This window comes from Meriones unguiculatus, chromosome 8 (assembly GCF_030254825.1).
Source record: "Meriones unguiculatus strain TT.TT164.6M chromosome 8, Bangor_MerUng_6.1, whole genome shotgun sequence".
Lineage (NCBI taxonomy): Eukaryota > Metazoa > Chordata > Mammalia > Rodentia > Muridae > Meriones > Meriones unguiculatus.
In genome coordinates this window covers 46,426,040-46,449,342 of record NC_083356.1, presented here as the reverse complement: position 1 = coordinate 46,449,342, position 23,303 = coordinate 46,426,040, and positions in this window count along the sequence as shown.

Here is a 23,303-nt window from a genome sequence, read left to right as displayed (position 1 = left end):
AATCTGATTGGCCTGCTCTTTGATCACCTCCCCCTGAGGTGGGGGAGCAGCCTTACCAGGCAACAGAAGATGACAATGAAGCCACTCCTGATGTGATCTGATAGACTAAGATCAGAAGGAAGGAGAGGAGGACCTCCCCTACCAGTGGACTTGGGGAGGGGCATGCATGAAGAAGGGGTAGGGAGGGTGGGGTTGGGAGGGGAGAAGAAAGGGGCTTATGGGGGGATACAAAGTGAATAAAATGTAATTAATAAAAGTTAAAAAGACATGTTTTTAATATTTCTCATGCCCAGAATTGTCTTTGAGTAAAAACCCAGTCACCAGAGACAGTGATGTTTTCTCTGACCCAGCCAAAGAGGCAAGCTTGTGACTTGCCAGAGTAGGATTAAACAAATGGATGTGCCTTGCCTATCATCCATTAATAAATAGATTTTAGACTGTGGTGGGATAAATTTTGGGAAGGAATTTAATATTTAACATGGAAGAGGAGAAAGAGAGAGAATCTTACTTGAAGGTACCTTTAAACATTTTGATTTTCTATTGAATTTAATACAAGGTAAATTCAGTTGGCTTTCTAGCTGAATGTTTTCCTGAACGTTGTTTTTATTCATCTTCCCCTTTTTGTTTAGGTATTATGCTGCAAGATTTAAAAGAAATTGAGCTAAATTTCACAAAATATAAAATAGACCACTTTAACATTTATGACTCAATGATATTTAGAATATTCTTGATGTTGTAGGATCATTGCTTTTATTCTGTTCCAAAACAGCTTTATCACCACAGAAGGAAATCCTTTTTTCACTAAGAAGGCTCATGTATTTTGCTAAGAACCAAAGTTCTTATAATATTAGTTACTCATTGCCGTGTAAGAAATGACTCAAAAACAAGGCTTCTTAATGAACTTATTAGTCATTTCTTGTCTCAGTGAACCTGAGAGCCAAGAATCTATATATAGTTTAGACTTTCACCTACAGTATAACAAGGGTGAACTTAACTGGTAGAGGCTGTTGTCAGGTCAAGACTATGCAGCACCCAAAAACTAAAGTCCAAGTGGATCAGAGACCTCAACATAAAACCAGACACACTAAACTTGTTAGAAGAAAAAGTGGTGAAGAGCCTTGATCTCATTGGCACAGGAGACAACTTCCTGAACAAAACACCAACAGCCCAGGGTCTAAGATCAACAATCAATAAATGGGAACTCATGAAACTGAAAAGCTTCTGTAAAGCAAAGGACACTGTCCTCAGAACAAAATGACACCCTACAGATTGGGAAAGGATCTTCACTCACTCTATATCTGACAGAGGGCTAATATCCAGACTATATAAAGAACTCAAGAAGATAAAAAGCAACAAATCAAGTAATCCAATTAAAAATGGGGTACAGCGCTAAACAGAGAATTATCAGTAAAGGAACACTGAAGGGCAGAGAAACACTTAAAGAAATGTTCAACGTCCTTAGTTATCAGGGAAATGCAAATCAAAACCACCCTGAGATTTCACCTTACACCCATCAGAATGGCCAAGATGAAAAACTCAAGTGACAACACATGCTGGAGAGGATGTGAAGAAAGGGGAACCCTGCTCCATTGCTGCTGGGAATGTAAACTTGTACAACCACTCTGGAAATCAATCTGGTGCTTTCTCAGAAAATTAGGAATAGCACTTCCTCAAGATCCAGCTATACCACTCCTAGGCATATATCCGAAAGATGCTCAAGTACACAACAAACACATTTGTTCAACCATGTTCGTAGCAGCTTTATTTGTAATAGCCAGAACCTGGAAATAACCCAGATGCCCCTCAGTTGAGAAATGGATGCAGAAATTGTGATACATTTACACAATGGAATACTACTCAACAATTAAAAACAAGGAAATCATTTAATTTGCAGGCAAATGGTGGGAACCTAAAAAGATCACCTTAAGTGAGGTATCCAAGAAGTAGAAAGACACACATGGTATATACTTACTTATACGTGGGTATTAGACATATAATATAGGATAAACATACTGAAATCTGCACACATAAAAAAGCTAAGCAAGAAGGAGGACCCTAGGTAAGATGATCAATCCTCATTCAGAAAGGCAAATGGAACAGGCATTGGAAGATGGAGAAAACAGGAAACAGGACAGGAGCCTACCACTGAGGGCCTCTGAAAGATGCTACTGAGCAAGGTATAGAAGCAGATGCTGAGAATCATAGCCAAACTTTGGGCAGAGTGCAGGGAATCTTATGAAGGAATGGCAAGACAGAAAGACCTGGAATGGTCTGGAGCCTCACAAGGAGAGCAACAGAACCAAAAAATCTGGGCCCAAGGGTCTTTTCTGAGACTGTTTCCCCAACCTAGGTCCATGCATGAAGATATCCTAAACCCCTGCACAGATGTAGCCCATGGCAGTTCAGTCTTCAAGTGTGTACCCTAATAAGGGGAACAGGGACTGTCTCTGACATGAATTCAGTGGCTGGCTCGTAGATCACTTCCCTGTGAGGTGAGGGGGCAGCCTTGCCAGGCCACAGAGGAAGACAATGCAGCCAGTCCTGATCAGATCTAGCTAGGGTCAGATGGAAGGGGAAGAGGTCCTCTCCTATCAGTGGACTGGGGAGTGGCATGGGAGAAGTTGAGGGAGGGTGGGATTGGGAGGGGATGAGAGTGGGGGCTACAGCTGGGATACAAAGTGAATAAATTGTAACAAATAAAAATTATATTAAAAAAGACTGTGCACAATCATATACATACCACACATACCTGCTCCTTATTTTTTTTAAGTCCATCCACATGTTTGTTGGCAGGGTTCATATCTCTGTAGGTTGCTGTAGGGAGGATCTCCTTCTTTTCTGGGTTTTGGCCAAAGTCTGGCCTCTGTACCCTCCCTACCTTACTTCATTGCTACATTACTACATCTTCCACAAAGAAAAGTAAAGTTAGGGATTCTTGGCTCTGTTATAAGTGAGGAAACATTAAACAGAAAGGAGAGAGGGGGTAATCAGAGTCTTTTTGTAATCATTCTTGAAAATGATAATGTATTCTGTCAGAATTTGTATTCTATTTATGATTTGTGTTCTATTTCATCTAGCCCACATTTTGCACCCTAGAGAAGATAACACAGAGGGTGAGGGAGTTACCAACAAAACAAGATGTGGGGCCATCTTGGAGGCTGCCTGCAGTCATTCCACATGGCATTCTCTAGAGTCTTTCTCTTCAATAATGGTAGCATTTTGGAAATCTGTTATTCAATTATTGAGTGACCTTTGGTGATTATAGGATAGCTTTTCTTGTTACACATGGCATAGGATTTACAGTATCTTAGGAAATAGAAAAGCTATACATTCAAAGATTACAACAATAAAGACAGCAAAATAAAGCTTTGAAAATCTGTCTTGCGTATTAAAGCAGTCAAATAGAACTGAATAAGTATTGTAATCCTGTAACCAAATGTATACACCCACAAACCTATATTGTATACCGAAGATATGGAACATAATTACATTGATTAATAAGAAGGTGGAAGATCAATATTAGATGTGACTGTTAAGAAGAAAAGCGACTTAAAGGTTTACTTCAGTTACATGTGTGTTGTAGTGAAATTGAAAGCTACATTATTAGAGCCATAGGAACTTGATATTTAGTATGAAAAAGGGAATATTTGTGCAGCTCTTTCATGAACTTCAGGGACAAGAGGATGTTTTATATGTCTTTATGCTTCTTTTGGAACAGAGAAAGAATTACAGTGTTCAGAGCCTTAGTAAGTTGTGGTTTGTACCTGGACCTGTGGTGCAAACCTACTAGTGTTGAGGCACTAGTATTTTATATTCAACTTCCACCTGGGCGACAGAATGAGTTCAGAACTAGCCTGGATAACTTATAGACCCTGTCTCAAAATAAGAAGTAAAAGAGCTTGGCATCTAGCTGGCAGAGTTCTTGTCTACCATGAACAAAAGCAAAACTGGAAAACAAACAAACAAACAAACAAAAACCCAAAAAACCCAAAAACTTTAGTTTTTGTCTTCTGAGTCCTAACATTACCTCTCCTCTCATAACTAATGGTGTAGTATTGAGAAAATCACTTGCCATCTTTGAGACTCAGTTATCTTGTCTGTAAATTGATCAGAGTACCCATTTCCCAGCGTTCATAGAATTATAGACACATAGAAAAAGTATAAAGCCATAGTAGAACAGCTGTGGCTAATGGATGGGAACATTTTAGTATGGGTTAACTATGACAACAGAAATTTTGTTCAATGCCGATTTTTTCAATCAGCTTGCCAAATATTAACCTGCCTCAAGATTTTTTCATATATCATTAGTTTGGATTGACCCTCTGCTTATCCTGTTCCCTACTTCCCTGCTTTCTGCTGGGAATATTTTCTACCCCTTCACAGTCCCTCTTCCATTTTGATATCACATTCATTCTACTCCCTTCCCCCTACCATTCAAGCCATTTTTCTTCTCTTGTGGGATCCTTTCTGGTTTCATGGAGTTTATACACAGTCAATCTCATGTAAATGTATATCCATAAAAACCAGAAAATGGGATCATCAGGACTGGCTTCATTGTCTTCCTCTGTGGACTGGTAAGTATGCTTCCCCATCAGGTGGAGGTAATCAAAGAGCCAGCCCATGAGTTCATGTCAGAGAAGGTCCCTGTTGCTATTATTATTATTATCTTGGACACTGAGCTGCCATGGGCTACTTCTGTGCAGGGGTTCTAGGTTATCTCCATACATGGACCTTTTTTGGAGTATCAGTCTCAGAAAAGACCTCTGGGTCCAGATGGAGGGGGAGGAGGACATCCCCTATCATTGGACTGGGGGAAGGGCATAGGAGAAGAAAAGAGAGGGAGGGTAGAATAGGAAGGGAATGGGGGAGGGGGCTACAGTTGGGATACAAAGTGAATAAACTGCAATTAATATAAAAATAAATATTAAAAATAAAATAAAAATAAAAACAGAAAATAGAACTGGAAAATATATTAAGTGAGATAATTTTTTTGCCAATGTTTGGATGGAGTGAGAGAGAGATGCTTGCAAACTTTTGCACAGGAGCTGAAATAGCAATATAGATTGTACACAGCCCACCGGATCTGAAGGTTTGTGCTTTGGCCTCTAACCAAAAACATTTATCACCATGGGATTTTTTTTCTCAAAATAAGACAGCATCCTTGGTAAGTGAGTGAGTTTCTGGTTGTTAGAAAGGCTTTAATAGGAACCAGCATGATGGTTATGGAGGGAGAAATAATTCTGGTACAAAAAGAATTCTGTTCTCAGAGGAAAGCTGAGAAACTGCCTCCAAAGTCACCCTCCACCCCAAGAGCCTGTAAATTTGTCCAGCCTCGTCTACACTTTAAACACTCTCAGGTTTTCCTTGTGCTCAACAGACTGTTTCCTTGTAAATTTTACCTGTCTCTCCTCTTTCTTCTGCCCTTCATTTTTCATTGTATAGTGGCTCAGAGATGGTGACAGAAGATGCTTAGAGAAATTTGAGACTTGGGTAATTTCTGACATTGTAATACAAGATTATTTCATACTTTATTACAAAATTGTAGAGATCGATAGTATAATATGTATTTATTATATATGAAGCCATAATACAGCATATAAATCTAATATATACTTATAATATATGAAGGGATAAAGTCAAATTAAACTGTATTCTAACTACTATCAAGGACAAAAAAAATATTCCATGAACTTTTTTAGATATTCAGCCTGATCGATTGGACTGAAACATGATAATCACGAGTAAAGCCTTGTATTTGATGACTATGTGCAAGGTATTGCACACATGTGTCTTACTTAACCAGTACATGCTAATCAACCAATTGTTGTCGTAAAAGTAATTGAAAACGAAAGTAGAAGAATCTATATCCAATAAGACGGGCTTTATACTTCTTATTTTACAAATGGGAAAGTGAAGTTTTCAGACATGATGAAGCTTGTCTGGCATCAGGCTAGAGCAGCTGTTCTGCATTTGCTTGCTCTGAGCTCCAACATTAGTTGCTCTGTGTGAAGTTCAAACTCCTACCTGCCAAAGGGCCCAACAGGTGGTACTCTCTGTTCTGGGAACTAGGAGCGTCATGAACACCATGGATACAGGGCTCTTCTTTCATCCTCCTAATAGCAGAATACAATCTGGATGTCTCATCTTGCACCCCCTCCACACACAGGCTACTGGGAGAAGGTTATTTGTTTTTACATTATCTTCTCTGAGGATGTACATGTGATAGATAGTTTGAATGTTCATTTTTTTCTAACATTATGTACATAGGTAAACACATGTGAATGAAACCCAGCATTCTTCTTCTGCTTTCTTTGGCCAAGGAGAAGTAATTTCAGGTCTCTAGGCAAGTATAATGATTGTTTTTAAGGAAAATATTATTCTGGAACTATGTAAATCTATTATAAGACTAAGAATGTTGTAACAATCCACATTCCTAAGGTCTGTTTTTCCACTTCAATAATTTCTTTGTTCTCCAGGAGAAATAAAAAGCGCTGTCTTTCTTCCTTTCTTCAACTCATCTTAAAAGCCATCAAGATGCAGTGGGGTACAATGTATGTGTTGTATAACTATTAACGCTTATGTGTACAGGAGTAAAAATGGTTGATTCAGTGGGCACAAATGACAGTGAGCTGTCTTTGTCTCTCTATCTCTCTGGGTCTCTGGCTCTCTCTCTACCTCTCTGTTGTATTTTTAACAAGATATAGATTTGCCCAGACAATAGAGAAATTACTGTTTAGGATTAACATCATGAGGTGAGATAAAATTAGAGTTGGGTTTCTATTTGTCTAAGGTCTGTGGTGAGATACCAGGAGTTGGAGGTTCTTGTACCCCTTTCCGTAGCAGTGTGTACAATCCCAGATGTTCTCCACAGGTTTAAATGTAGCCTAGGTCCTTAGTAAGCAATGGAGATTGGATGTGTTCTAAAACCAGGCACCTGCTCTCACTTTCCTGGAGAATGCCATGAAGATGCTAAGATGCTAAGATGTTCCCAAGGGTGACCACTGAAAGATGGTGTTCCTCACTACAGACAGCCAGGCTTAGGAGTATTTGTCTTTTCTTGAGTATTTGGAAGCCCTCAATCTATGTAGCAAGCAAAGGAAGACAATGAAGGATGTTGAAATCAGCAAAGAAGAAATCCTAGAGATACGAAAACACTCAATCCAGAGTGTAGACTGGAGTGGCCTAATTTTATTTTTCATCTCCATCGTCATTCTTGGTTGTTATCTGTTGAATCATTTAAGTAACAGAGTCCCACCTCATAGTCTTCTTGATGTGTTTCTGCTTTTCTTTGTCTGTGACGGATGGTGACATTTTCTTATGATTTCATGCAACATCTTACATGTGTCTATGCTTTAAAGGAGACAATAATTGATTATGACAAGCACAAATAAAATGTGAATAAAGTGGAATATGGGCCAATATGTCCTCAAGTCTTAAAATGTGTGAGAATTAGTTGTGACCAAAGTTTTTTTATTTAATTATTTTTATTTTTATTAATTACAGTTTATTCACTTGTATACCCCCTGTACATCCCTTCCCCTCCCCTCCCAATCCTACCCTCCCTCTTCCCCACCCGTGTCCCTCTCCAAGTCCACTGATAGAGGATGTCCTCTTCCCCTTCCCTCTGACCCTAGTCTGTCAGGTCTCATCAGGAGTGGCTGCATTGTCTTCTTCTGTGGCCTGGTAAGGCTGCTCCTCCCTCAGGGGAGGTGATCAAAGAGCAGGCCAATCAGTTCATTTTAGAGACAGTGACCAAAGTTTTTAGAGAGATGGGATTTGACATTACCATACAGGCCAGAGCAGCTGACTGAATTCTCCCGTTGTACCATTTTTATGTCTAGACCCCTTTATTCTATGGTCCTGTGTGAGCTGCAATTCATTTATTGGACTGTTGAAATACCAATTTGCATAGTGCTTCCCAAGGCATCTTTTTCAATGCATGTTTTCTATCTCCAAATACCTTCCTTTCTCTTCTCCAAGACCACTTTGCTTCATTAACATACTATAATCCACCAGTATTGCATTAGTTTCCTTTCTCATTGACAAAATATCTGACAAAAGCAATGTGTAGAAAGAGTTTGAGGGTACATGCATTGTAGCAGGGAAGTCATGGCATCATGAGGAGGCCAAGAAAAGCCTGAAGCAGCCAAGATGAGTGATGTGACTAAGCTTCTTCTCTCTGTTATTCAGTCTAGGACCCCAGTCCCATGGGATGGTGTCAACCATGGTTAGGATGGCACTTCCTACCTCAGTTAATCTAATTTAAAAAACTCTCCCACAGACAGGAGCAGAGATTTGTTTCCAAGGTGATTCTAGATTCTGTCAAGTTGACAATCAGAATTAACCACCACAATTACCGAAACCTGTATCACCTCAACTGAAACCCTCTCAGGCAGTTGAGTTTTAGATAATTACATTTCTTTATAATCCCAACATGCTCCAAGCAAACATCTATCATTTCATTTGCTGTGTGCTATTAAAAATGTCTATTTACATGTTTACCAATTCTAAATGTTATGCAGCTTATTATTCTTTGCATGGAGGAAAAATTGTTTTGAAAGCCCTTTTTCTTAACAAAACTACTTTCAGATAAAGCAGCATACAGCTGCTTAATAGACTCAAGTTAAATGATCTGTGAAGCCAAACACAAGAGACTGCTTGTAATATTATTTCCTTGATATGACATATCCAGGCCAGGACACCTGGTAGAGAAAGAAAACTGGTTCTTGACACAGAGCTATTACTTAATGAGTTTGAGATTCCCACTCAGGGTGAGGAAAAATTCTGTAAACTATGTAGTATTTATGGTGCTAAAACATTGAAAAAGTCCTTTAAGCCCCTTGAGTATACACTGGGAAGTGGTTACAAGAGGCTCTTCAGGTATAAGATTCATGTGAGTTTTTTTCTTTTTTAACTATAATCTTAAAAGGGTAAAAATTGTTACAAACAACAGCATGGAACAAAAAAAGCAAGTCAGTTCCTACATGTCTCAGCATGTTCATAAGACTTGTAATTAGAGTGTCTGACTCTTCATTACCTTAATTCTATACTCTTGGTAGAATGGAAATGTACAGTGATCCTGTAAATTACACTTTGCCATGGAGGTTTTTTGTTTTGTTTTTGTTTTGTTTTGTTTTAAAGTCTCCACTAAGGGCCTAATTGTTATAGAAGAGGAATTTTAAGAGGAAAGTGAGGTTGGATGATGATCAAATATCTTACCAAGCAAAACCAGAGACTGCTTTTTCTTATTTTAATTTAATGTATCGGTGTATATATGTATATATATATTTATATATATAATTATATATTATAAAATTTATAATTTATATACATAAATATATCTCTCTATAGATCATATGTATGATTATGTATATAAATATCATATATATTAACTATTATATTATATTATTTTATGTGTATGAGAGTTTTGCTCACACAAGTGTATGTATACCATGTGCATATGCCTGGTAACAGCAGAGAGAAGAAGGGGACATCAGGTGTCCTGGAACTGGAGTTGGAGATGGTAGTGAGCTGCCATGTGGGAGCTGAGAACCAAAACCTGGTCATCTGGAAGTCTGATGCTGTCAATCACTGAGTCTTTTATGGCTCTATTCATGAATATTTAAATTTAAAAACTTCTACTATAGTTTTTGCATAAAAAATACACTTATATAAAATATAGTGTAACAATCAGTATAAGAAATCCCCTGTGATAAAATTGTACACAACCAAAGTGATTCTCACTCTTCTTCCTGGGTTTGTGAATTGCGCTCCCTGGACTCCCTTGAAGTATACAGAGGTACTGGGAGGTTGTTCTGACTAAAGGAGATTAGCAAAGTCATATTATAATCGCACAAAGCTTCTGAAGTTGAAGAAGTACTTATTCTCATAGCATAACTTCTCAGGGATTCTTATCTTTTCATTTCACTTATCAGAGGTAATTGAGTACATGTTTTGGTTTTCTTTTCTTTGTAAATATTATTAATTACACTTTATTCACTTTGTATCCCCCATAGGTCCCTCCCTCCTCCTCTCCCAATCCCACCCTCCTTACCCCTTCTTCATGCATGCCCCTCCCCAAGTCCACTGATAGGGGAGGTCCTCCTCACCTTCCTTCTGATCTTAGTTTATCAGATCTTATCAGGAGTGGCTTCATTGTCATCTTCTGTGGCCTGGTAAGGCTGCTCCCCACCTCAGGGGGAGGTGATCAAAGAGCAGGCCAATCAGATTATGTCAAAAGCAGTCCCTCTTCCCATTACTATGGAACCCATTTGGACACTAAACTGCCATGGGCTACATCTGTGCAGGGGTTGTAGGTTATCTCCATGCCTGGTACTTGGTTGGAGTATGAGTCTCTGGGAAGATCCCTGTGTTCAAATTTTCTGGTTCTGTTTCTCTCCTTGTGGAGTTCCTGTCTTCTTCAGATCTTACTGTTTTCCACTTCTTACAGAAGATTCCATGCTCTCTTCCCAACAGTTGGCCATAAGTCTCAGCGTCTGCTTTGATAGTCTGAAGGGCAGAGCCTTTCAGAGGCCCTTTGTGGCAGGTTCCTAACTTGTTTCCTGTTTTCTTCTTCTTCTGGTGTCCATCCTCCTTGTCTTTCAGGATGGGGATTGAACATTTTAGTCAGGGTCCTCTGTCTTGATTAGTTTCTTTAGATGTACAGATTTTAGTAGGTTTCTCCTATATTATATGTCTATATGAGTGAGTATAAACCGTGTGTGTCTTTCTGCTTCTGGGACAGCTCACTCACGATGATCCTTTCCAAGTCCCACCATTAACCTGCAAATTACATGATTTCCTTATTTTTCATTGCTGAGTAATATTCCATTGTGTAGATGTACCACAATTTCTGCATCCATTCTTCAGTTGAGGGACATCTGGCCTGTTTCTAGCTTCTGGCTATTACAAATAAAGCTGCTACAAACATGGTTGAGCAAATGTCCTTATTGTGTACTTGAACCTCTTTTGGATATATGTCTAGGAGTGGTATGGCTGGATCTTGAGGAAGCACTATTCCTAGTTGTCTGAGAAAGTGCCAGATTGATTTCCAGAGTGGTTGCACAAGTTTACATTCCCACCAGCAGTGGAGAAGGGTTCTTCTTTCTCCACAACCTCTCCAGCATGTGTTGTCACTTGAGTTTTTCATCTTGGCCATTCTGATGGGTGTAAGGTGAAATCTCAGGGTCGTTTTGATTTGCATTTCCCTAATGGCTAATGACGTTGAGCATTTCTTTAAGTGTTTTTCTGCCATTTGATATTCCTCTACAGAGAGTTCTCTGTTTAGCTATGTTCCCCATTTTTTTTAATTGGATTACTTGGTTTGCTGCTTTTCAGCTTCTTTAGTTCTTTATATATACTGGATATTAGCCCTCTGTCAGAGAAAGGGTTCTTTCCCAATCTGTAGGCATTCATTTTGTTTTGACGAATTTCAGGCCAATCTCTCTTATGTGAACATTTAAGCAAAAATACTCAACAAAATACTTGCAAACTGAATACAAGAACACATCAAAGATATAATTCACTATGACTAAGTAGGCTTCATCCCAGGAATGCATGGGTGGTTCAATATACGGAAATCCATCAATGTGATTCAACATATTAATAAACTTAAAAAAAACACATGATAATCTCCTTAGATGTTGAAAAAGCATTTGACAAAATCCAACATCCATTCATGTTTAAAGTATTGGAGAGATCAGGGATACAAGGCACATATCTAAACATAGTAAAGGGAATACACAGCAAGCCTATAGCTAACATCAAACTAAACAGAGAGAAACTTAAAGAAATCCCACTGAAATCAGGGACAAGACAAGGCTGCCCACTCTCTCCATATCTCTTCAACATAGTTCTGGAAGTCCTTGCTAGAGCAATAAGACAGATGAAGGAGATCAAGCGGATACATTTGGAAAGGAAGAAATCAAATTATCACTATTTGCAGATGATATGATAGTATACCTGAGTGACCCCAAAAATTCTACCAGGGAACTCCTACAGCTGATAAACACCTCAGCAAAGTGGCTGGATACAAAATTAACTCAAAAAATCAGTAGCCCTCTTGTATACTAAAGACAAAAGGGCTGAAAAAGAAATTAGGGAAACAACACCTTTCACAATAGTCACAAATGACATAAAGTACCTTGGTGTAACCTTAACCAAGCAAGTCAAAGACTTGTATGAAAAAAATTTCAAGTCTTTGAAGAAAGAATTAGAAGAAGATATCAAAAGATGGAAAAATTTCCCATGCTCATGGCTTGGCAGGATTAACATAGTAAAAATGGCCATCTGAGTGAGTTGTCCCAGAAGCAAAAAGACACACATGGTATATACTCACTCATATAAACATACAACATAGGATAAACCCACTAAAATTGGTACATCTAAACAAACTAAGCAAAAGAGAGGACCCTAACTAAAATGCTCAATCCCCATCCTGAAAGGCAAAGAGGATGGACATCAGAAGAAGAAAATACTAAACAACCTAGGAACCTGCTACAGAGGGCCTATGAAAGCCTCTGCCCTTCAGACTATCAAAGCAGATACTGAGCCTGATGGTCAACTGACGGGCAGAGTGAATGGAATTTTATGTAAGAAGTGGGAAATAGCAAGAGCTGGAGAGAACAGGAACTCCACAAGGAGAGCAACAGAACAAGAAAATTTGAATACAGGGAACTTCCCAAAGACTCATACTCCAACCAAGGACTATTCATGGAGATAACCTAGAACCCCTGCACAGATGTAGCCCATGGCAGTTTAGTGTCCAAGTGGGTTACATAGTGATGGGAAGAGGGACTGCCTCTGGCATAATCTGATTGGGCTGCTCTTTTATCACCTCCCCCTGAGGGAGGACCAGCCTTACCAGGCCACAGAAGAAGACAATGCAGCCATTCCTGATGTGATCTGATAGACTAAGATCAGAAGGAAGGAGAGGGGGACCTCCCCTATCAGTGGACTTGGGGAGGAGCATGCATGCAGAAAGGGGAGGAAGGGTGGGATCGGGAGGGGAGGAGGGAGGGGCTTATGGGGAGATACAAAATGAATAACATGTAATTAATAATAAAAAAGAAAAAGATGAATACTTCTGAAATAAAGAATGTAAGAAAAAGAGAAAAAAAATGGCCATCTTACCAAAAGCAATCTACAGATTCAATGCAATTTCCATCAAATTACCAATACAATTCTTTACAGACCTGGAAAGAAAAATTCTCAACTTCATATGGAATAACAAGAAACCTAGAATTGCTAAAAACAATCCTCTACAATAAAAGATCTTCTGGAGGTATCTCCATCCCTGATCTTAAGCTGTACTATAGAGCAACAGTTATAAAAACTACATGGTAATGGCATAGAAATAGACTGGTGGATCAATGGAACTGAACAGAAGACCCAGAAATAAACCCACAAACTTATGCACACCTGATCTTTGACAAAGATGCCAAAACCATACAATAGAATAAAAGATAGTATCTTCAACAAATGGTGCTGGTCTAACTGGATGTCTAATGTAGAAAAATGAAAATAGATCCATACTTACCACCCTACACAAAACTAAAGTCCAAGTGGAGCAAAGACCTCAACATAAAACCAGACTTATTAAATCAGTTAGAAGAAAAAGTGGGGAAAACCCTAAAACTCATTGGTACAGGAGAAAACTTCCTGAACAGAACACCAACAGCACAGGCTCTAAGAGCAGCAATCAATAAATGGGACCTAATGCAACTGAAAATGTTTTGTAAAACAAAGGACACGGTCATCATATTTTGGTTTTCAATGACAACATCAAATATTTCAACACCATGCCTCCTAATGCTATTCCTTTCAAGTAGATTGCTAGTATGTTATACAACCCATTTTTTGCTAAAAGGCTATAATTTTTGACAAACCAAATAAAAAAAGCGCTATTTCCCTTGCTTGGATTTGCTTTAAATGCATATGCCATATGATTTTGAGAAAATTGTCTTTGGGGAATACTTCTGTTTGTTACAAAATATGCCCTTAATTTTCTTGCTCCATATCTTCAAAAAGCTTAGATTTGTGTTACCATATATTGATTAATGAAAATTCTAAGAAAATGAAGTTTATAAGTCAAGTAGAGAAAGAATTCAGCAACAATCATTATTCTTTATGAATCATAAGTCCAATAAATCGATTAATTCTCAAGATATTTTTCTTGTGGAATTTTTAACATATATGGTAATAACATTTTCTAATTTTTATTCATTTTAATTGTTTTGGTTACAGATTAAAGAATTACAGTATACTTATACTTAAATATTTTTCAATGATTTTAATATTTCAAATAGTATTATAACAAATCTCATTATATAGTATATGTTTCATGTTATCATGAGAAATGTCTCTAATTCTTTTGTAGTTTTATTTACATATCACAGAATTTGAGCATTTAGACTCATGAAGAAAATACCACAGTCTCTGCAAAGAAATAGCCTTCCTTTGCTTTTTAAGCTTATTAATCTCATATTATCCTATCAATGTATTCATTTATCCTTGCCAATCTGATAGGCAAAATATCCCATTTGTTTCCTATGTTTTTCTTTTATTACTAATAGAATTGAACATATTTTATATGCTTAATGACCATTTACACAGATTTTATAAGTACTTGCTCAGATTTTTTATTGATGTTTATTTTTGTGTTGATCTAAATTGAACAAGACTATCAACTACTATGTTGCAAATACTGCCTTCTAGTCAGTTTTCTGACATTGTCATTAGCTTCTGTCTTCGTGGTAAGAATTTTATCTCACTACTCCCATCACTTCCAAGTTGAATGACATTTTTTAATATAAAAAAATTAAAATTTAATAAAAAATATAGTTGACTCACAGTCATTACACATTTGTTATTATTATTTTATGTCATGTATAACATTTCAAAATTCCAAGATTAGACTCTGTAACCTTCCTATAACCTGGCCTGGAATATAGCCTGGAAACTTAATTGTAGACCCCACTGGGGAAAATCTAAGTCTGAGCAGGGTCACAGTACAGAGAATACAGTAGTGACACTGTATTTGCCTTTTAGATGTGGCCATTTGTGTGTCACCTTGGTTTGCCTTATTCCTTCCTCACTTTCCTGTATGTTGAAGAAGCCATTAAGATCACATGCAGAAAGGGGAGGAAGGGTGGGATTGGGAGGGGAGGAGGGAGGGGCTTATAGGGGGATACAAAATGAATAAAGTGTAATTAATAAAATAAAATAAAAGACAGAAGCACTGAAACTGCTCTCTCACGGTAGGTATTTTTCTCAATTGTTTTTACTGGAAGATAAGGAGAAAAGAAAACATTAATATTCTTTTCTCTTAAGTATGAGAGAAAAAATTAGTCAATAAAAATTTAAATAGGTTTTTACAGAAAAATTTAAATGAATGACATTTTTTAAAATATGGTTTAATGTTACAAGAGCCGTATGATATGGCTCTGAAGGTAAACGTACTTGGTGCCAATCCTGACCATTTGAGACCTAGGAACAATGTAGGCAACTCATGTGTTAGAAATGATGAACCAAGTCCCACAAGGTGTCCACCAACCTTTCAAAGGAGCACACTTGAGCATACACACAGAAATGTGCATGTAACGTTTCAGTAGAACTGGCAAGGGCTAAGCATTATTTCTTGAATTTTTTTTAATGTGGTATTGCGGATAAAATCTAGGGTCTTGGGCAATGCAGACAGTGTTCTACTACTGAGCTACCTCTCCAGTCACAGAAGTTTTTAAGGTGGAAATCATTCAGATCTGGAGGTATTGGAGTTATGTTTAGAAGGCTAAGGAACTGGGCCTTCCAAACATTTAACATAAGAAATGGATTTTTCTGGGAGGGCACCTTGAAAGAACAGGAAGATAGTTTAGTTGACTGCTTGCTGTGTGCTAGGCACTATATTAGCTTTTTTACATGTGGTTAGCTTTTAAAATTAATCCTTGTGACAAACCTGTAAGTTATTTCTTATTGCTACCATTTCAAGAGAAATAAAGTTGATAGCTTGTCCAGAGCCATAGAGACAACACAGAGTAGACCTGTTTAGAATTTACATTTCCTCTAAACAAAGAGCCACACTTTCCCTGAAAGACCAACAGTGGGTAAATATACAGAGCACACGACATTTGTATCCCGCCCTTTCATGGCTCTCTTTTTGATGCTGAAACTTTTATCCTGAAGCCAAGAATAAAAAAAGATCTACATGACTCAAATGTCATTCTTTTTTCCATTGTGTTCCATGAGCTTAAAAAAACAAAAAAAGAAAGAAAGAAAGAAAGAAAGAAAGAAAGAAAGAAAGAAAGAAAGAAAAGAAATATTTAAAACTTTTAGCTATTTACTTTGGGCAATTTTCTTTTACAAAACTGAGTTAACCAACATTATCAAGAAAACTTTTCATGACATCTGGGACTGCACACTTTTGTTTTGCTTTGAGACATTGATCTGTTCACTGATGGCTTTGTCCTGTTTGTCACCCTGCTTATTTCTTAGGGACTTACCTTGCTGAATCCCTCCCTGTTTGAACAGTCACTTCCTCCTGTCTCCTCGGGTTGGCTTTGATGTCTCCTACTGTCTGGTATTATTTTTAAGATGGGAGTGTGGGAAGAAAAGAGGAAATGTGTCTCTGTAGTATACCAACCTCTGACCCACCAGGATGTTTCCAGTTCTGAATTTTAACACATGCTCTGCCAGAGTTTTAAGTTTTCTTTGCATTTAAATTCCAATTTGATCCGTGTTTAAAAGCCTCTTCTTGAGCAAATATTCATAATGGACAACTGAAAGAACTTTGACTCAAGGACTGAAAATGTCTCAAAGACAGAATCCAGAGAATTCTTAATTAAGGAATTCTTAGAGCAACTGCATTCCTCTCTACACAACCTACTGCCCCCTCCCCCAACACACACTGTTTTGTTTTTGTTGTTGTTGTTGTTGTTGTTTTTCAGCAAGTCAGGTGGAAAGTTGAGAGGCTAGCATTTTCACCAGTCTGCTGAGCGGCACTGAGGGGAGCATGTGTACATCTTAAAGCATCATTTCACTACACATACAGCCACAGACTTGAGACCTGTCTCCAAAGACCCTTTCTTTTCTGGCCTCATTGCAGAATACAAGTGCTGTCTAAACAAGGAAGACGCCATGGGATTGTCTCTGTGAGCTTCTCCTGATTCCGTTCCCTTGGTGCCTCTGGGAAGTTCACCTTAGACATATCTTCTCATTATCTGTCAACAACTGTAGGTCTTTGATTCCAGAATCTTTTTCTGTAGGTTTTCCATACATCACAAATCTTTCACATTAATGTTTTCTTAAAGCCTTTGTCTTTGGTATCAAATTAATAGATTATATACAACTAGCACACAATTCATATGAATTAATTGATGGCTTACTTCTTCTAAGCATGCTAATGAGGACTTTCAATAAGCATCATGTCTTTGCTTTAAAGAAGTAACCAAACATGGTGATGGGGGGAGTGAGGTGGGTCAGGCTCTCTCAATAATCTCCAGAAAGCAGCCATTCCCCCAGCTTTGCTGAACTACTTATAAATGTATTAAAGCTACAGATTCCCATTTTTTTTACAAGATGAGAAAACTACTTTTAAAATTTGATAGGGTTTGCACAAAGGTACATACAGGTATGTGTCCTAGAGGGGGAATATGAAGGCTCATGCCTCTAATTAATTCTGAGATACCTAAAGCCTGCTCAGATAGCAATGGACTGCTAGGCCCCATTGGAAGCTATCATATAAGAAGTCTACTACATAAGACACGGTAGACACACTGTGACCCATAATTTATGTATAAGGACTGAGGACTCTAACACTGTTTTTGTGGATGCATTCTCTACCTAAACAGGATTCTGATTTCCAGTATGGTCAGGGTCTCAGAGTTTTGTTTTTGTGTGTGTACCATAGCACCTACCATAGGCTGGAGACATAAATTGTCTTAGAATATTGTTGACATGTCACCTTTCAGGAAAAGCAGCCACAGTTGTGCACATATTTACTGGTGTTTCTGGTGAATGGCAGTCCCTGGAAACAGCAACCGAATCAGTAACTTAATTTTGCAGAAAGAGGAAAACTGCTCTCTAAATGTCCTACCTCACACCAAAAATTGGAACAGGTTTGATGAGAGGTTAAAGCAGAAAACACAGGAAAAGGATGTCTTCTGTGGCTCCTCTGAGACCCTCCTGCCCCATGAACATTTTTTTACATGCCTTTCTCAGGACAGGGTCTTAAGTACCACAGGATGACCTTGAGTTCACTGTGTAGCTTAGCATGACTCAAATTTCTGATCCTCCTTCCTCTCCCTCCTGAGGGCTGGATTACAAGTGTGGTTCCCCTGGTCTGCTTGAGATGTGAGAATCTTAACCTAGAACTAAGAAAAAGCTACTCAGAAAACCTACCAACTGAGCTATATGCCCAAAAGGAAAGCACAAAATGAACGTGGAGAAAAAAGTCTGAGACTAGTTTTGCAGGAGAGTTAGTGCTAAACAAATATTAGCTATCTGGGATGTTGGTGCAGCAAAGGAGAAAAATGGGCTAGTTTTGTTAAGGTGCTTAAAGATGTCATTGAGGGCTTCCTCTGCCTGACTTTCAAGGTGTCTTTATTTAACACCATCTCAAGAGTTTGAATTTGAGCTCATCACTAATGGTAATAGTCGGTAAATATTAAGGCACTAAACAAATTTAAAGCACTTTCTTCATTTTCATATGTGAGTTACTGCCAAGAAATTTAAGAAAGGTGTTAGATCTAAATAATCAAAACTCAAAAAGTTTGGTCAAAAACTGGACCTACCTTTTGCAAAACTGTAAACTAACTTCTCTTCACATTTTAGAGGTTATAATAAAAAACTACAGCGTGAGCAAGAGTGGTGGCGAGATTAATCTCCTTTTATAATACGATGATGTATATAAATATTTTTATAAACAAAATATTTATTTGTTTGTATTTTATTTTTTGTTTATATTTTTTCTTTTCTTTTTTATTTATTTTATTTATTTTTTATTATTAGTTACATTTTATTAACTGTATCCCAGCTGTATCCTGCTCCCTCATTCCCTCCCAAACCCTCCCTCCCTCATCTCCTCCCTGCCCCTTCCCAAGTCCACTGATTGGGGAGGACCTCCTCCCCATTCATCTAATCCTGTTTTATCAGGTATCTTCAGAACTGGCTACAAAGTCCTCTTCTGTGGCCTAGCAGGACTGCTCCTCCCTTGGGGGGTGGGGAGGTCAAAGAGCCTGCCACTGAGTTCCTGTTCCCCTTACTATGAGAAACCAGTTGGTTACTGAGCTACCACGGGCTTCATCCGAGCAGGGGTTCTAGGTTATATCCATACGTGGTCCTTGGTTGAGTGTCAGTCTCAGAAAAGACCCCTGTGCCCAGATAAATTTGGTCTTTGTGGAGCTTCTATCCTTTCCACATCATACAAACTCCCCCTTCTTTCATATGTTTCCCTGCACTCTGCCAAAGGTTTGGTTATGAGTCTTAGTATCTGCTTTGATATATATTTATATACATTATGTTTGTGTAATGGATATTATATAAATACATTGTAGAAATACAATTTACTAATTATCCATTGATTCTGTTTGCAATTTAATTTAAAAATTATTCATAATTCTAGCTGCCTTTGTGAAGGTCGGAGGTTTTTCCTAGCTCCATGATGGTAATGAGAACACTTTTGAGGTAGTGTGTGATGAGCTGCCCACACACATCAAGAAGATGATGTGGTGGTGGGATTTCCACAAGAAAATCCCCTGTGAACCTCTGAATATGGCCAAATGTCAGGACAAAGGGTTTGGAGGGACAGTTACTTTGCTCTCTTCTGAAGAAAGATAATAAGATCAATTGGAAAAACTGTCATTCTTGTGCCCCTGTGACAATAGCAATTTCAAAAGGCAAAGCAGTGCTAGCAGCTCCACACATACGAGGCAACCTACTTTGCGTTTTCTTTGCATTATTTCATTTAATAACTTTGGGTAGATGTTTGCATTTATTTCCTTTTTAAAGGAAATAACCAAGGTTTAATGAAGTAAAATAATTTACAATGGCCGGAAACCTAGCCAGGTAAGGAGCTGGCATTCACACCCAGGTTTGTCTAAGTTGGATTCCAAGGCTTTTAGTCATTATTTCTGATAAGACAGAGTGTGTAATGCATTAAATAAGAAGTAAATGTGTGTTCTCAGCAGGAAGTCTGAGCATCTGTCACACATCCTGTGAGAAGCCAGGGGAGTCACTGAAGTCATTCCTCTCTCAGTTACTCAGCAGTGTCAGGGTGGAGCTTGATCTGAAGCCCCAGGATTGCACACTTCCTGCCTCTGTATTGGATACTCAGGACAGATCCTTTAAAAAAGTCTCTCTCTGGTTGTGGAGAAAGGGGAACCCTTCTCCACTGCTGGTGGGAATGTAAACTTGTACAACCACTCTGGAAATCAATCTGGCGCTTTCTCAGACAACTAGGAATAGCGCTTCCTCAAGATCCAGCCATACCACTACTGGGCATATATCCAAAAGAGGCTCAAGTACACAAAAAGGACATTTGCTCAACCATGTTTGTAGCAGCTTTATTTGTAATAGCCAGAAGCTGGAAACAACCCAGATGCCCCTCAATTGAAGAATGGATGCAGAAATTGTGGTACATCTACACAATGGAATATTACTCAGCAATGAAAAATAAGGAAATCATGAAATTTGCAGGTAAATGGTGGGATCTGGAAAGGAACATCCTGAGTGAGTTGTTTCAGAAGCAAAAAGACACACATGGTATATACTCACTCATATAGACATACAACATAGGACAAACCCACTAAAACCTGTGCATCTAAAGAAACTAAGCAAGAGAGAGGACCCTAACTAAAACGTCCAATCCCCATCCAGAAAGGCAAAGAGGATGGACATCAGAAGAAGAAGAAAACAGGAAACAACCTAGGAACCTACCACAGAGGGCCTCTGAAAGCCTCTGCCCTTCAGACTATCAAAGCAGATGCTGAGCCTGATGGGCAACTGTTGGGCAGAGTGAACGGAATTTTAGGTAAGAACTGGGAAATAGTAAGAGCTGGAGAGGACAGGGTCTCCACAAGGAGAGCAACAGAACAAGAAAATTTGAACACAGGGAACTTCCCAGAGACTCATACTCCAACCAAGGACTATTCATGGAGATAACCTAGAACCCCTGCACAGATGTAGACCAGGGCAGTTCAGAGTCCAATTGGGTTACATAGTAATGTGAAGAGGGACTGCCTCTGACATACTCTGATTGGCCTGCTCTTTGATCACCTCCCTCTGGGGGGGGGAACAGCCTTACCAGGCCACAGTAGAGGACAATACAGCCACTTTTGATGTGAACTGACATACTAAGATCAGAAAGGAGAGGAGAACCTCCCCTATTAGTGGACTTGGGGAGTGGCATGCAAGCAGAGGGAGGAGGGAGGGTGGGATTGGGATGGGAGGAGGGAGGGGCTTATGGGGGGATGCAGAATGAATAAAGTGTAAGTGATGAAAAATTTAAGAAAAAAGGGAAAAAAATAATTTAAGAACCTTAAATGACTTTCAAAATTGGAGGAAAACATGGAGTTAGTCAATTGGCATGGAGCACATCTCGCCCCTGGGGGCAATGGTCTCCTGAACCTACTCAGACCTCGGACACCACCACTGCTAGTTCTAGAACTGACGCAGGATGTTCCAACGAGGGGTTAAGGCTTCTCATAATATTTCCTATAAGCCCACGCCTGTTTGTTTATATCCCCCATTTTTATTCATTATTAGCCAGATAGAGCCAAGTAATTGTGGTAATGATACTTGCTTTTTTGCCCAATGCTGGAATGCTAGTAAAGTTAGGTATGCCCTGGTTACTCGCATGCCTCACTGGGTGCCTATGCCCATTGATGCCCCTCACGCTATGACTCTCTTCAGACAGAAAAGGGATCTTGGAACTACAGCCACCATTGTTACTACCATCTCATTGACGGCTGTTGGAGCTACCACCAGGGCATTAGCCATGAGTCATACTGGGCAGACTGCTCAGACCCTGAATAATCATTTAGCCAATGTAGCTCATGCCTTAGTTGTACATAAAAGAATTAATGCTCAACTAAAAGGAAGCTTGATGGTGTTCAATCAGAGGATTGACCTCTTGCAGGAGCAAATTGATACCCTATGGCAAATCGCTCAACCTGGCTGTCAATGAAAGTATGCTGGACTTTGTGTCACTAGCATACAACATGAGAATTTTTCCTGTGCTGCAAATCTGTCTAAACAATTGTCGAGCTATATTTTAGGTAATTGGACTGGAGAATTCGATACTACGATGGAGCAGCTGAGAGTGGCCATTGTCACAGTAAATTCTACCGGAGTGGACGCAGGACTAGCCACAGGATTATCAACATGGATTGCTGCAGCCATGAATCATCTGAAGGAATGGGCGGGCATGGGAGTGTTAGCAGGCCTTCTGGTGTTGGTCTCCTTGGTTTGCCTGTGGTATATATGCAAGATTAGAGTCTCACAACAGTGTGATGCAGCCATGATCATTCAGGCCTTTACAGCCATTGAAGCAGGACATTCTCCCCAAGCATGGTTGGATACCATAAAAAGCTAAAATGATACGCTCAGGATGCGAGGCTAAGCACTGCACTCAGGGTCAGCCGCTTTGGACCCAGAGAAGAGCATGTCTGATTGCATGCGGGTTGATGCCCCAGGTCCCGCCTCTGAGAAAAAGGTATCGGACGGGTCTGATGTTCTTTGGGTGGATGACACCTAAATGAACATCTGTACAAAGTCCCAATTTATTTCTAATATCAGAGATCAGACCTCTACTCTTGCCTGATGCGTCTAAAACAAAAAGGGGGAACTGTAGAGAGCTGCGGAATGCTATGCCTTAAAGATGGAGCTGGTTTCCGCCTTCCACCTTCCCGATGGTGAGTGCTCTCTGTCATGAACAATTCCACATTTGGCTAAGGCCAAGGATCTGGCTTGCTTCCATGTATGTGGACCTATCTGCATTGCCCCCGTGGCACGCCTGGGTTGGCTACCCAGAGGCTATTTAAGCTGTGGGCTGGCTTTTCCCGGGGTCCGAGGATTGTTCAATGTTCCTGAATAAACTGCATTGAAAAAAAAAAAAAAGATTACCAATAAATTAAATTGTGTAGGAATTGGCAAAAAAAAAAAAGTCTCTCTCTCTCTTTTAAGTTTTGGTACAATTGTGCTTTGCATTCACTTGTGCATTACATTCACTTGAATCTCTGAAAGTATTGGGATTATGTGTTGTATGAGTTTTTTGTACTGAGTGGAAATATATGTCTTATAACTAAACTGAA